Consider the following 1,477-nt stretch of genomic DNA (forward strand, 5'->3'; position numbering starts at 1 on the left):
TGTTTGGACAGTAAGTGGGAAATCTATTTATTACACAGTCAGGTTATTTTTAATTACCTTTTCGTTTTTAAAACTATAAGCAAAGCTCCTTAAAAGTAGAAAGTTTGAGGATTTTTTAAAGCACATATTAACTTGTACTATTCTCTTCAACATATCCAACAACTGGCCCATTTATTTGTGCATTTTCATTTCGCAAAAAATAATTGTATCCATTTCAACCACTTTTTCCAACAGAGGAACATTTTTCTCCATTATTGTATAGATCTTACAATTTACTGAAGCTATTTTGGCCTCGGTATATGCAGAGGCAGAGCTAAATTCGGCTCTGCAGATTTCTTATTTTAGAAAAAAAAAGCTATTGGACCCGAACAGTTTCAGATAGGTTCATACGCATTGCAACCAACATTATGAAAGCCTCTTTATTTTATTATTCCAGCGCATCATTTTCACGCGATATACTGGTCACATTCAGTAAAATGGCTCACCAAAATGGCTCTGCAGATTTTCACCTCCCAAAGACGAGGTGAATCTCCCAGATAAAAAACCCTGGTGATGGAATGGCGACAATAACCCAATCCATATGTTGAGTTGCTGCACACAATGAGCTTTAAAAAGTTGCCTCTTAAAAAAGGCAGTGGTTCAATCACTCTTGAAAAGCCAACCTTCGACTCCTTAGTTTGTGACAATGACTGCTCAGTCACAAATATTCTTCATCAGGAGGTTCATTTTATATGATGTAAGAAGCAGGTCTTTGGTGTGGTGGCATTTCCTCCCATTATTTTATTTAGGCAGAGATGCTTACCCAACTCCATACCTGGAAATGGAATTTTATATATGTTATATTGTTAATCCCTTTAATGATGTTTCATGGGAGTGGTTCAAAAGTGAAATGACATGAATAAATATTTTTATTTTAAAAGGTTACAGCTGCTTTATGGAACAATTCAAAGAAGTCTACACAGCAAATGGCTCAACGTGGTAAGTCTACTAATTCCTGGTAAAAAATACAACCCATTTTTACCCCAACCTTCAACATGTTCCCACAGAAGCTTACAAAAAAATGAAAACATGTTAAAAATAAAAAACAATTGCCTGGTAAAACGGAAGGAGGCAGAACCTCCAAATGAACAAAGGCCAGATTGTCAGGACTGAAATATCTTCAAATGATGTCAAGAGATGGAGATGACTTTCTGGTAGCCAGTGAATGCCTGAACATGCCGATTATCTTGCTTGCTTAGGGGAAGTAGGAAAAAAATGGCAAAATTTATTATCATAAATTAAACTAAAATGGCTTTATGGCAGTGTTACAAAATGGAGAAGGTATTCAGTTCACTACAAGGAACAGCGCAGGATGAAGTGGCTGTAGGTAAGGATGTTCTGAACATAATGAACAGGAGAAGGAAGTGGGAGACATAAGGCACAATAATGTGATGAGAAAGGAGAAATTCCTTTAATAATTCCAGGGTGTGGTGATGAC

Source organism: Podarcis pityusensis, assembly GCF_964106645.2.
Source record: "Podarcis pityusensis genome assembly, chromosome: 10".
NCBI lineage: Eukaryota > Metazoa > Chordata > Lepidosauria > Squamata > Lacertidae > Podarcis > Podarcis pityusensis.